General features: G+C 39.2%; 1 protein-coding gene and 1 pseudogene across 3 annotated transcripts in view; one reads left to right on the top strand and one right to left on the bottom strand.

The window, feature by feature from the left end:
* The window catches only part of ST8SIA6 (ST8 alpha-N-acetyl-neuraminide alpha-2,8-sialyltransferase 6), a 238,396-nt gene that overhangs the window by 179,838 nt on the left and 43,960 nt on the right, over nucleotides 1-14,598 (top strand). The window lies entirely within an intron of this gene.
* LOC129513299 (40S ribosomal protein S24-like) lies at nucleotides 1,939-2,328 on the bottom strand (annotated as a pseudogene).

Genomic DNA, 14,598 nt, shown 5'->3' with positions numbered 1-14,598 from the left:
AGGAACTACGGGGCTCGGGGCTCTCGGCTCTCCGTCCGCAGGGCCTGGAGGCTCCGGGGCGGGGCCGCTGATCTGCTCAGCTCGGGGCAGGAGCGTCCTTGCTGTCCTGGGCCCTCCCGGCCTCTGCCTGTCCCGGGGGGAGGCCGGATCCTGGGCTGTGTCCCGGCGCCCTGTGCTCCGAGGCCTGCGCTGTGGGATTCGCGCTCCCGCCCTGCAGCTCCCTCCCTGGAGCCGCTCCCGAGCCCCTCCGAGCTGCTCCGGTCGGTCCCTCCGTGCGCGCTGCAGCCCTCAGGGAGCTCGGAGCACTCCCCGGGGCGCAGGTGTCTGTTAGTGTCCCAGGGAGCCCGAGGGCATCCCCGCCCTCCTGGGTCCTGCTCCAACTCCTTGCGAGCCCCTTTCCGCCCGCCCGGGAAGGTTGGTGCAGCTCCTGCTCCTCCGGGACGGGGCTCTCCTGTCCTGGGGACACTCGCCCCGGCCTCAGCCCGGCTCCTCGCGGGCCCCTCCCCCTCGGAGGCCTTTTGTTCCTTTATTTCTCTTTCCCCGTCTTCCTACCTTGATAGAAGCGCGGACTCTTCTCACTGTAGCGTTCCAGCTGGTCTCTCTTTACATCTCAGGCCGAATTCGTAAATTTTCAGGATGGTTTGAAGGTTATCTAGGTAATTTGGTGGGGACAGGCGATTTGGGGACCCTGCTCTTCCGCCATCTTGCCCCTCCCCCCGTCTGTGCAAAAGCTTCTTGATGAAGTTCCAATAGTTCATTTTTGCTTTTGTTTCTCTTGCCTTCATGGATGTATCTTGCAAGAAGTTACTGCGGCCAAGTTCAAAAAAAGTGTTGCCTGTGTTCTCCTCTAGGATTTTGATGGAATCTTGTCTCACATTTAGATCTTTCATCCATTCATCACAAATACCCACCATTTGCTTCAATGTGGTTGGAACTGGAGGGTATTATGCTCAGTGAAGTAAGTCAATCGGAGAAGGACAAACAGTGTATGTTCTCATTCATTTGGGGAATATAAATAATAGTGAAAGGGAATAAAAGGGAAGGGAGAAGAAATGTGTGGGAAATATCAGAAAGGGAGACAGAACATAAAGACTCCTAACTCTGGGAAACGAACTAGGGGTGGTGGAAGGGGAGGAGGGCGGGGGGTGGGGGTGAATGGGTGACGGGCACTGAGGGGGGCACTTGACGGGATGAGCACTGGGTGTTATTCTGTATGTTGGTAAATTGAACACCAATAAAAAATTAATTTATTTAAAAAAAAGAGGAAAAAAAAAGATCTTTCATCCATTTTGAGTTTATCTTTGTGTATGGTGCAAGAAAATGGTCTAGTTTCATTCTTCTGCATGTGGATGTCAAATTTTCCAAGCACCATTTATTGAAGAGACTGTCTTTCTTCCAGTGGATAGTCTTTCCTCCTTTGTTGAATATTAGTTGACCATAAAGTTGAGGGTCCACTTCTGGATTCTCTATTCTGTTCCATTGATCTATGTGTCTGTTTTTGTGTCAGTTCTATGGTACTACTCTTAATGAGAGCAGGATTAACAGTCACAAATATAAGACTTTCTAATATACAGAACATTTGACTTTATAATGAGCATCTCTTCAAAAGCAATCCATCTTGAAAAAAATACTATGCACTTTCTTCACTTTGGGATACTTATTTTACTTAAGCTTCTGAAATGTAAATAGTCTTAATGTGGCATTATCTTGCACAGCAGGGACCATAATTGCAAGTTTGGGATCAGACTGCCTTCTTTTGGTAAGATCATGGCCAATGACTAATTATTGGCATAGTTCAGAATTATTATCTGAAACCTTTGGGTGTTTTTTTTCACATTAATGTTCTTAGTTTATTAATCCTCTCATGAAAAATCTGCACAATCACCACAGATAAAGCCACTGCAGAATCTTTGCTCTTTCTGTTGTCCAATCTCCAGCTCACTTTTTGCCAGCACCAATGTTCGCTTTGGCAGTCCCCCTGACTTTCTTCATTCTGTTTTTGCGTTCTTTGTGCTGTTTTCTTGAAGTCTTTTTCTTCTCATATAGGCCACGTCTTGCAAGTCTGTTTGGGTTCACTTTTCTTTGTGTAATCCAAGGAATCCTAAGTCATGCAAAGCTAGTTGTCTTGCCACCACCAAAATGGGTTCTGAATCCAAATACAAATATGGCATTTGGTGTGGTCTTGTACATTTTAGCTAGTTTTTCCTGAATTTCTGTCTTAGGTACTGTTGCCTTCCTGGGGTGAAGAACATCAATGACCATCTGTTTCCACTGAAGTAGTCAGTTGGTCATGAACTTCCTGGTCTGGATAGTTACTGTGTGGTTCATGATGGCGGCTGAGCTTCAAGCAGCTGGGGAGGAAAAGAGCCTTTGGGTGTTTCTATGTTCTAATTATATATTAAACTTCAGTTTCAGAAACACACAGCAGCTTCTTTGTGCTCAACACTGGGACAGGTACAGTGACAGTTATTTTCAACCTGGAAATGCATATTTTCAAAGTATGTGCAGTTGAGAACTCTTCCACAATAAGCATGATAAATTATTTCTTTTTAGCAGCTCACAGTATGTTAAGAAAGTTAGAATACACTGTCTTCTCATTCTTCTTTGCAGATTCCTCATTTCTCACGTTTGAGGCTGGAGTGCCCCAGAACTCAGTCCTTAGGCCTCATTTCTCTTCATGCTCAGTCCTCAAGGACCACATTTAGTCTCTTGGATTAAAATACCACATACATACTGATGATTTCCAAATTTGTATTTCCTGCCTGAACCTCTTCCCATATTTGAATATTCCTTTGTCCCATCAACACTTTCCTGGGATGTCTATAAGGCATCTCAAACCTTACACATCCTGCAAGATCTCCTGGACTTTCTCCGAAAGGGAAATGCTTGGTACTCCAGCACTTTTCCCAGCTTCCGTTAATGCCACATCTATTCTTCCAGTGCTCAGGCCTAGATGCTCCAAGTTATTCTTGAGTCCTCTCTTTTTATTCATATCATTGTCTGATATTAAATCTACTGGCTATCTTCAGATCATTTTTAGAAGCTGATTATTTCTTCTTGCTAATTGTACCAATTCCACCCTTGTCCAAGCCATCTTTATTATACTCTCGAATTGTGGCAGTTCTCTTAATTGGTCTCTCTTTTCCTAAGAGGCTATTCTCAACAAGTATACAGTAGAAACCTTTTTAAAATGTAAGTCAGATCAAGTCACTTTTCTATCACAGTGTCTTCCCATTTCACTGAGAAGTAAAGGTAAAATTATTACAGTAGCCCACAAAGCCCTTAAAAGCATTTCTCACACAGACATGTAATATATTTGCCAATAACACCACAAAGGAGGTGTGTGGGGGAACAAAGCTGTAATTGGGCCAAGGAAATGATTACAGATGGTAAAGTAATAATTATAACAATGTGTAGGTGGGTATATAACATGAATAGATATAATATTTATAACAAAATTTCCACAAAAGTGGGGGAAAGGGAATAGAGCTATAAGCTGTAAGTAATATTTTCCATATCAGTGCAGTTAAGGTAGTATAAATTGGAAACTAATTCTGACAAAGTAAGATATGTATGGGAAGCCTTAGCACAACCACTAAGAGATAAAGTTAAAACTTACTAAAATGCTACTCTATAAAATATTCACTTAAGGCAGAAGAATTCTGTAAAGAAGAAGTAGAAGAACAAAGAATACATGAAACATAAAAACAAAGAGTGAAATGACAGATGTAAGTTTAACTAAGTAATAACATTAAATGTGAATGGGTTATTACTGATATAGTTAGTTAGACTTTCCTCTGCTATTTTACCCTTTGTTTTAAAAATGGCATCTGAAAAAAAAAAATAAAAAAAAATAAAAATGGCATGTGGAGTGGCTAAACTGATAATCAGACAAAAGTAGACTTTTAAAAGAAAAAAAATGTTAGTAGAAATAAAGAAGGAGACTTTATAATCCTAAAAAGATCAACTCAGCAGAAAGACTTAATACTTATAAACCTAATAACAGAGCACCAAAATAACAAAGCAATAACTGACAGAAATCAAGGGAGAAATAAATAATTCAATAATAATTGGAGACTTCAGTATCTTATTTTTAGTAGTGAATATAACAACCAAACGGAATATCAACAAAGAAATGGAAGACTTGAATAACACCGGGTACCAACTAGACCTACTAGACTTCTGCTGAATACACAACCCAACAACAGAATGTACATTCTTCTCAAATACACACAAAACATTCTCCAGGATAAATCATATACTAGGCTATAAAACAAGGCCTGAAATAAACTTAAAAGGATAGAATTAACACAAGATACGTTATCTGACTACATTGTAATGAAATTTGAAGTCAATATTCAGGAAAAATTTGAGAAACTCATAAATATGTGGAAATTAGGCAATTCTCCTATCATTGCGTCCATGAGGTAATATAAAGGAAAATCAGAATATACTTCAAGATGAATGAAAACAAAAGCACTATATATCAAAATTTATGAGTTGCAGGGGGTGATAACCAAAGTGTACCAAATTTCATTTTGAGGTGACAAAAATGTTCTCAAGTTGACTGTAGTGATGGCTGTACATATCTGTGAATATTCTTTAAAAACCATTGGTTTGTACCCGTTAAGTGGATGAATTATGAGGTATATAAATTATAGTTGACCCTTTAACAACATGGGATTAGGAACAATGATCTCCCTCCCTGTGCAGTTGAAAATCCATGTATAACTTTTGACTCCTCCAAGACTTAGCCACTAATAGACTACCGTTGACCAGAAGCCTTATTGATAACCTAAACAGTTTGGTTAACATATATTTTGTATGTTATATATATTTTATACCATATTCTTACAATACAGTAAGCTAGACAAAAGAAAATGTTATTAAGAAAATCATAAGAAAGAGAAAATACACTTACAGTACTGTTCTGTATTGAAAAAAAGTCCTGGGGAGCCTAGGTGGCTCAGCGGTTTAGTGCCTCCTTCAGCCCAGGGTGTGATCCTGGAGACCCAGGATCAAGTCCCGCGTCAGGCTTCCTGCATGGAGCCTGCTTCTCCCTCTGCCTGTGTCTCTGCCTCTGTGTGTGTGTGTGTGTCTCTCATGAATAAATAAATAAAATCTTTTAAAAAAGAAAAAGAAAAAAGAAAATTCCATGGGTAGGTGGACCTGCACAGCTCAAACCCGTATTGTTCAAGGGTCAACTGTATACCTCAATAAAGCTGTTAAAAACTTTGATGTGCCTATGAATCACTTGTGGATTTTATCATAATACATTTTCTGATTTTGTAGATCTAGGACAGGGTCTGAGATTCTGCATTTCTAACAGTTTTAACCATGTTATGCCAGCTGCTAGTCTGAGGTCTTTATACCTTGAATAGCAAGGCCTCTACCATTAGATTTCTTGTTACCTTCCTGACCTCACCTCTTGCTACCCACAAGTGGATTCCTGCATGACTCATGGGTGATTTCCAGCCACCCTGTCTATATTATTCCTCAAACATAACATTCCTTTTCCTCTGGCCTTTTCATTTGTCATACCTTTTGCCTAGAATGCTCTTCTCATTTCTACAACCCTGTATGTGCCTGGCTTACCTTATTACTTCTTCATGTCTGCCCAACTCTTACCTCCCAGTGCAGTCTTTCCTGACTACTCTACCTAAATTGCAACCCTATTTCACACACTTTTTCTCCTTTCTTGCAGTATTTTTCTGGCACTTGTACATAGTACTTTAACATGCTATTAATGTACATATTATTTGGTGTGTTAATTTGCTAGGGCTGTCATAAATTGTCACAGATGGGGGCTTAAATTTACAACAGAAATTAAATTTAAATTTTTCACAGTTCTGGTGGCTGAAAGCCCAAGATTGAGGTGTCATCAGGTTTGATTTTTCCTGAGGCCTCTCTCCTTGGCTGGCAGACAACCACCTTCTTGCTGTGTCCTCGTGTGGTCTTTTTGCTATGCATGCCACACTACTGGCGTCTCTGTATGTACATGTTTCCTTTTCTGGTATGAACACCAGTCAGATTGGATTAGGGCCACCCTAATGACCTCATTTTAATTTAATCTCCTATTTATAGGCTTTATCTCTAAATACAATCCAGTTCTAAGGTTCTGGGTGTTAGGGTTTCAACATATGGATTTGGGGGAACATAATTCAGTTCATACATTTGGTTTATTGTCTCTCATCCTCTGTTACATACACATTTCCTGAGAACATAGATTTTTTTAAAAAACAGTCTCATTTTGTTCACTATTATTATTGGTCCCCAGAATAGTACCTCACATGTAGCGGATTCCCAAATAGGTATTTCTGAGTAAATATATGAAAATAAAAGGAGAAGTGCTGTAGAGATATATAATAGATACGAGGTGGTTACTTATATGAGTCAGGAGAATTTAAAGGTGAAAGATTAATAGTCACTCATATAGGGGTTAAAAATCTTACCAGGTATCCTATCCATGCTGGCTCCTTCACTGTTGTAACTCACTCTAACTATAGGATATTAACTCTTCAAGAGATGGAGACACTGAATTTATTGGTTCTCTTAGATCCCTTGCAATATGTGGGACTTTAGAAAGGGGACTTTCTAAAAAGTGATAGTATAAAATCACTAAATTGTTATTTTCATCTTTGGTGATTCCTGTCTATGTCTGGAGATTTCTTTCAATGAAGTTGAAAAGCAGATCATCCTTTTTCTCATCTTCAGAAATGTTGTGATTGTGTTTTGAGAGGAAATAGGAAAGTCCTAAAGAGCAGCTTTCTTCTTTTTTTATTTATTCCTTCTGTCCTGGTGATGTATTCGCATGTTGCAAATGTTCATGAAGGAGGCACTGAAAATTAAGGTTTTGGTTTTGCTACGAGGTACTGCTTGATTTAGGCATTATATCAAATCAGACCAGCAATGTAAATTCACTTACCTCCAAATAATTCTGAAAATACCATTATGAATGAGTTTTCATTTGCTCTATAAAATTCCTTTTTAAACCTCCAGATCTACTCTCTATTCTTTTTTATTCTTGTTGCATGCTCTACAAGGCTGACTTTTGGGCTCCAGTAGGTGGACTCTCATAACCATTGGCTTCTGGTTAGGGTCAGTGTATGGGAATTATTTATAGGAGAGTGGAAAGTGGGAAGAGAGGACATTTGGAGTATTTATTCTCCCCAAATGCTCTTTATGGGCTTGATTTAGGGATGATACATCCTTTATCAGAGGCCATCACTCCTATCCAGTGGCCTGCTTCTGTACCTCCAACTGTATCTTTGAGTAGCCTATAGACTTGGGATGCTAATAACTTTCCTACTGTACCATCGTTGCTGGCCTTTGAATGGGCTTCATCAATCTGTGTTGCTTTTCCTATACCACACCCCAGTCCTCTGTAGACAACCCACTCCCTCTTGGCTGTCTAAGGTCACTGTGGCACTCTCCTAGCATGTGTCTTAAACATGTAATTAATATCAAAACTCCAAAAGTTAATTGCCTAGGGCAGAGAAAGTGTTCTTTTCTAAAAAATCAATATCTGACTTTTTCACATATGGCAGTTTGGAGATCTCACTGGGGCTGTCAAGAAGAACATTGGCATTTTTAGGAATTAATTCCTGAGGCTGTTTTAGAATATTTTAACGTCTCTGAGGGACAAGTGTAGAGAGAATAAATGCTTAAGATCCATTTCTCCTGTGCCAATTGACAATAGCCACAGTGTTCTAAATAGAAGCTACTGTCACATAGAGTTAAAAACAATGTAAATTAAATTCTAATTTTAGTGGATGAAATGTCAGTACAATATATTTCTATTATTCATAGCTCAATTCAGTCTGCCTTCTGTATACTTCTTTTTGTTAGTTGTCATACATTCATCAGCCATTTCTTTTTTTTTTTATTTTTTATTTATTTATGATAGTCACAGAGAGAGAGAGAGAGAGAGAGAGAGAGAGAGAGAGCGCAGAAACACAGGCAGAGGGAGAAGCAGGCTCCCAGCACTGGGAGCCCAACGTGGGATTCGATCCCGGGTCTCCAGGATCGCACTCTGGGCCAAAGGCAGGCGCTAAACCCCTGCGCCACCCAGGGATCCCTCATCAGCCATTTCTTTAAAAGTTTTGCCCCATAAAAATGATTAGCTGTATTAACTGAAAATCTTATAACATTATACTGATTTGCAGCATTTGGTTTCATGTAGAACTGGGCTCTTCAAGGGTTTGGTAGAAACTAGCTACAAAAAACTAACCTGTACACAATACCAGTTAGAAACCTACTGATTTAGTGGTTTCATGTAGAACTGGGCTCTTCAAGGGTTTGGTAGAAACTAGCTACAAAAAACTAACCTGTACACAATACCAGTTAGAAACCTACTGATTTTGGCTCAGTTGGTTAGGTGACTGACTTGATTTCAGCTCAGGTCATGATCTCAGGGTTGTGAGGTCAAGCCCTGCGTCACGCTACCTGCACAGCAGAGTCTGCTTGAGATTCTCTCTCTCCCTCTGTCCCTACCCCTGCTTGCATACTGTCTCAAATAAATAAATAGAACCTTTTTTTAAAAAAAAATTTTATTGACTTAATATTGGTATTTCCCTTAGACATTCCCTTAGACAAAAAGGCTGGCTTTCACCATGAAGTGATGTTATAAGAAACTAAATCAGTATCTCAGCAGCTTAATTGGGATAATAGATTAATATCTTCAAGATTACTTCTAGGTGTCTAATAAATGCCCAATAAGTACCCAATAAGTATTTAATGATTACATGAATTAACCAGAAGTTACGTAGGGCTTTTAAAAAGCCTTATTTCTATCTTAATGAGATAAAACTAGCCATATAGTATGCGTCTTTGTCTCCAAAGAGCAGTTTCTAGGAGAGTATTTTCAATTTTAATATATTTACTTAGTGTCATTTCAAATGTTATTTATAATTTGTATTTTATTTTGAGTATTATTGATAGTGATTTAAATAGACCTTATTTATTCTTTTGAAAATAACTTGCTGCATTATTTAGTATGATTTATTGTATGTCTTGGGACCAGAAAATGTTTCTGATGGGATTAATTTCAGTTTCATTATGAAAATAGATGAGATGCAGTGTGATACATTGGAAAGAGAGCCAGACTGTGAATCAAAAGTCATGAGTTTAATTCTTAGCTCATCCACTTACAATATAATATTGAGCAAGCTATTCATCATCTCAGAATTTTTAGTTATGTCATCCATAAAAATGGGGTAATGTCATAGAGACAGCTGTCTTTCAAGGTTGTGGGGTGAGGACTATCCTAAATGTAAATTTGCAGAAAGTATGATGTTATGGTGTGATTTAGAGCATTTTACTTAACAGGAAAGGTTTACAGGGACACATTTCTCCCATCAATTAGTGCACACTTGTGGCATACGTGAATTTTACCTTCTCAGATGGTTTTCCACTCCAGCCATGTTCCCATTTTACAGGTCATGATCACAATTTTAATTTTCTAAGAAAGCTGGTTGGTGAGTTATTTTTCAGTAGGAAAGGGCAAGCATGTAGAGAAAAATGTGTGTTTTGATATTCTTTATTCTTTAGTCTTCCCTTTGTAATGTTTAGAGGGTAACCCTTCATTTCTAGAGTGGACATACAAAAGGTTCCCTAAGCATAGCAACCTTGGGAAGTAAATAGCTTGATCACTGTCTTCTGATTATAAAATGGCCAGGAATATTTCTTCCTTTGTAATAGGTAGGTCTGCTTTAATGTGTTGACTTAGTTTTAAATATCAGTGACTATAAAGTCAGAAGCCCTTCTATATAGTTAACTTATTAGAAAAGTTAGATACCTTATGATTGATATCTTTCAATATTAAGTTAAATTGGAGCCAGCTACAATTTACTGGGGGATGCATGTCACTAAAACGAAAATGTTTTAAAGTCACTACATATTTTATAATGCACCTTTATTCTAATTGGCAGTGGATGAGAAGTTTAATGTTCTAGCTTATGCTTGATAGAAAGGCAAACTCTATCTAATTAACTAACACAACTAACACAACTCTGTTTTCCAAAGAAGTCAAAGTAAAAGTATAATGCACTTTTTTTTTCTTGAGCATTTGTTCAAAATCTTGGTGGAGATAAAATCACCTTTAATTTCCAAGATAGCAGTTACTATTTGGATTGAATGTGATAGTTTTGTTTCATTCGGGCTTGGGACCACTGTGGATCAGTCTTGATGGAAGAATCAGGTGGGGCAGCCAGGTCTCCCTTGGCCTTCTTGGCAGGCCTCCAAAAGCTCAAACTAGGGTGGAGGGGTAGTGAAAGGTTTTGAGTCAGGTCAACAGGTTGTCCAGTTGGAGGGAAGTGTAGGAGCAGCTGTGCACTCATTCATATTTAACAACTTGCTCAGGAAAGAGGCAGCCCTGATTTGTCACATTTGCCGATGCCTGTGGTGTAAATACTACCACCTTGGCCAGTTTCAAGCTATCAATGTTTTAACAGTTTAAGACAAATGATCATATCGAGCATCTTTTCTGACCATGATGGTATAAAACTTGATACTAATTGCTTGAAGAAAACTGGAAAATACCCAAATAGGGAATATTAATCAGTATGCTACTGAACAACCAATGGGTCAAGAAGAAATCAAATTAAGATTTGTTTTTCAGCCTAACGTTATATATCTTGAAAATGTTCTGTATGTCCTTGAGAAGAATATATATTCTGCTGCTTTTGGATGGAATGTTCATTAAATTTCTGTTTATCTGGTCTGTTTATCTGGTCTAATGTGTCATTTAAGGCTGATGTTTCCTTACTGATTTTCTATCTAGATGGTCTATCCATTATTAAAGACCCCTATTATTATTGTATTGCTGTTTATTTCTCCCGTTAAGTATGTTAATATTTGGTTTATATATTCAGGTGATTCTATGTTGGATGCATAAATATTAGAAATGTTTTATCTTCTTTTGGGTTCACCCTTTTATCATTATGTAATACTCGTATTTGTCTTTTATTACAGTCTTTAGTTTTTTAAAATTAATTTTTTAAAAGATTTATTTATTTATTTATTTATTTATTTATTTATTGGAGACACAGAGACACAGGTAGAGACACAGGCCGAGGGAGGAGCAGGCTCCCTGCAAGGACCCCAGTGTGAGACTCGATCCCAGGACCCTGGGATCATGCCCTGAGCCGAAGGCCGATGCTCAACCACTGAGCCACCCAGCCATCCCTATAGTCTTTGTTTTAAAGCCCACTTTGATATAAGCATAGCTATTCTTATTCCACTTTTCTTTTGGTTTACATTTGCATGGATACCTTTTTCCATCTTCTCACTTTCAATCTGTGTCATTCCTTATGTCTAAAGTGAGTCTCTTGTAGATAGCATATAGACAGCTCTTGTTTTTCTTTTATCCATTCAGCCACTCTGTCTTTTAATTGGAGAATTTAGTCCATTTACATTTAAAGTATTTATTGCAGGTATGTACTTATTGCCATTTTTTTCATTACTTTCTGGCAGTTCCTAATAGTTTCTGTTTCTTTCTTCTCTTGCCCTCTTCCTTTGTGGTTTGATGACTTTCTTTAGTGGTATGCTTATAATCCTTTCTCTTTCTCTTTTGTGTATTTACTGTATTCTGTTTTTGCTTTGTGGTTACCATGAGGCTTACATATAAGAATTTCTCTATAAGTCTATTTTAAGTTGATAACAACCATTGTAAAGCTCAATATTGTTACTTTTCCCCCTCAATATATTATGTGTCTGATGTCTCATTTTACATCTTTTTATCTTTTTATATTGTGGATCCTTTGATTATTGTAATTGTAGTTATTTTTCTGTCTTTTAACTTTTATACAAGCTTTATAAGTGATTGATCTACTCCCTTTACTATATATTTACCTTTCCAGTGAGATTTATTCTTATTTGTTCTTGTTACTAATTCATGCTCTTTTTTTCAATGTTCAGTCCCTTTAATTTTTTTAAGGCTAGTTTAATGATGATGAACTCCTTTAGCTTTTGCTTTTTTGTAAAATTCTGTCTCTTTTTCAAGTCTGAACAATAACTCTTCAGGGTAGAATATTCTTGGTTGGATGTTATTTTTCTTTCAGCACTTTGAATGTATCATGCCATCTTCTGGTCTGTGAAGTTTCTGCTAAAAAATCTGCTTAGTCTTATGTGGGTTCCCTTGTACATAGAAAGTTGTTCTTGTCTTGCTGCTTTGAATATTCTTTCCATGTCTTTCACTTTTGACACTTTAATTATAATAGGTCTTCATATGTGTTTCTTTGGGTTCCTCTTTTCTGGAAATCTCTAGGCATCTTGGATCTGTATGTCTGTTTCATTCCATGGGTTAGGGAAGTTTTTAAACATTTTTTTTAAAGACTTCTGCCCCTTTATGTCTTTTCCTTATGGGAGCCAAATGATATGAACAGTAGCCCTTTTGATGCTGTGCCATAGGTCGCTTAAGCTATGTTCACTTTTTAAAAAAATTCTTTACTCTTTTTGTTGCTCTGATTGGGTGAGTTCCACTGCCTTGTCCCTGAGTTGAATGATCCTTTGTTCTGCTTCATCTGGTCTGTTGTGGAACCCCTCTAGGATATTTTTCAGTCCAGTGATTATATTCTACAGTTCCATGACTTCTATTTAGTGCTTTCTTATATTTTCTCTCTTTTGAAGTTCTTGCTATGTCTATCCATTCATCTCCCCAGTTCTGTGAGCATCTTTGTGACCATTACTTTCAACTTTTTTTCCAGGTAAGTTACTTATCTCCATTTCATTAAGGTTTTTTCTTTTTCCTGAGGCTTTCTGTTCTTTCATGTGGAACACATTCCTCTGTGTTGATTTCTGTAAAATAGATGGAACAATCACCTCACCCAGTCTTAAAGGAGTGGCTTTGTGTAAAATATGAAGCTTGTGTCTCAACCCCACCCCAGCTCTTGGTTGTATCTCAAACCTTTGTGCTTGCCTAAGCAGACTGTTGTAGTTTTCATCACCTCCAGTAGTTAAGTATGTGCCAGTACTTGTCAGTGTCCCAAAGTGGAGGATCTCAGTGCCTAGGTTCTCACTGGAAGCCAGAACCTCAGGCATCAACTTTTTAAAGTATGCCAATATATATACGGTCCTGTGGGACTGTAAGCCTAAACCCTACCAGCCACCAAAATTAGGTGATCTGGAGGTGTTCCATGGATGGCAGTAGCAAAAATCAGAGCCCAAGATAAATGTAATAAACCTTTTCTGGGTGACACAGGCAAGCTAGAGCAAAGCAGAGAGAGTACCAAGATGTGTCCACAGCCTGCATTCTTTGAAAGCATCTCTGTAGGGCATAAATGTGAGCCAAATCTGAAGGCTGCCCCTCAGATGATAGCTCCAGGACAAGTAAAAAGAGGCCTCCTTTGCAGAAAGACTATGTGATGTGCTTCAGATCAGTGTTTGTGTGGTGTCCTCTGGGTGATAGCCTGCCAAGAACTGTCAGACTGATTGCCATAGTCCCATGGGACTCAAAAAGGCAAGCCCCTCCAGTGACCAGAGTCAGGTGATTGGGAGGTGTCACCTGGGTGGCAGCCACAAATACTGGGGTACCAGACATAATGACCAGAGTACCAGGCATGGAAAGCTCCCCTCCAAAAGATGCTGGTGCTCTGGAGGACAGCAGAGTATGAGTGTGAACACAGGACCTGTTGTCAAGGACTCTGGAAAGGATTACAGTCAGCCCTCAGGTACATGTTCAGTTAGAAGCCTGCCTCTCAGGCCATAGTTATGATTAGCTAATAGGTTTCCTTCACTAAAGACCAAGTTCCTGGACCACTGAGGATGGTCACTGCTTCCGAATTCTTTCTCTGTTACAGTCCTGTGGGAACCATGAGAGATCGCTCTCATCACCAGAGCCAGGTCACGTAGAGGTATACCCTAACAACAGTCACAAAAATTGGGGTGCTAGACAGGGATGTGAGCTCCTTTTTGCGGACACTTATTATTACAGTCCCATGGAACCAGGACTGCAAGCTCCCCTGGCCTCTAGAGCTAGGCAGTCAAGGTGGCACCTGCAGAAATCAGGGCTTCATATGTCTAAAAATTCCTTTATGGGATATGCTGCTCTAATGGAGCACAGCAGAGGGAGCATGAAGACGGCATCCGTCAGCCTCCATCCCGGAGAATGGTCCTGCAGGCTTCTAGATGTGTGTGTTAAATTAGATACCTGCCTCCTTAGCCTGGTGTTTTTATGTAAGTAGGGAACCTCTACTTTAAGTCTCGAGTAGTCAGCTGCCATTGAGTTGGGTCCTGGGGTGGGTGAGTCCAAGCACACAAGCGCTTGAAGAACAGTTTCTCAGATTGCTTCATTCTCGTGGGTCTTGAACATAAGGCCCACTGGTTTTCAAAGTTAGAATTTTAAGGGCTCATCTTACCAAGGGTATGTCTTGAAAGTTGAAATGCACATGGGATTCGAACCCTTTGCTCCTCAGGGAGAATCTCTGGGTTTTGAGTTCCCTGCTAGTTGTGGGCCACTGCATTGGGGGTGGGGTTTATGGAGAGATTGTGTCTCAGCCTTTCCTACCTACTATGACATTTCCTTCTCATTTGCTTAACATGTAGTTGTTACCCAGCCAGCCTTTAGTTTTGCTTTTGTGTGTGTGTGTGTGTGTGTGTGTG

Source organism: Nyctereutes procyonoides, unplaced genomic scaffold, assembly GCF_905146905.1.
Source record: "Nyctereutes procyonoides isolate TBG_1078 unplaced genomic scaffold, NYPRO_anot_genome, whole genome shotgun sequence".
NCBI lineage: Eukaryota > Metazoa > Chordata > Mammalia > Carnivora > Canidae > Nyctereutes > Nyctereutes procyonoides.
This window is presented reverse-complemented; position numbering and strand designations above follow the sequence as displayed.